Below are 381 nucleotides of genomic sequence, written 5' to 3'. Positions count from 1 at the left end.
CGCTGTATGGAAATAGGACCGAAAGGGCGGTGGGCGGGGCGAGAGGGGAAGCGGAGCACGCGCGCCATGCAAATGAGATGGGCGGTGATGAAAGGGGAGCGGAGCTCGCGCCTCTATGCAAATTCAGGCGGGCTATGCAAATCAAACCGGAGGTAATCATCGCGGAAGGGAGGGGACAGCAAATCACGGCGACACCTCGCGTTACGCGAATGAGATGGCAAGGCGGTGTCCGGCTCCATGCAAATTAAGTGGGCGGTGTCACCTCCTGTATGCAAATCAGACGCCCTGAGTGCCGTACCGATGAGACGGGCTCTATGCAAATGAACCGCGTGCTATGCAAATGAACGGGCGCCACGCGCGCGCTCTGATTGGCCGCTTGCT

Source organism: Geospiza fortis, unplaced genomic scaffold (assembly GCF_000277835.1).
Source record: "Geospiza fortis unplaced genomic scaffold, GeoFor_1.0 scaffold391, whole genome shotgun sequence".
Lineage (NCBI taxonomy): Eukaryota > Metazoa > Chordata > Aves > Passeriformes > Thraupidae > Geospiza > Geospiza fortis.
This window is presented reverse-complemented; position numbering follows the sequence as displayed.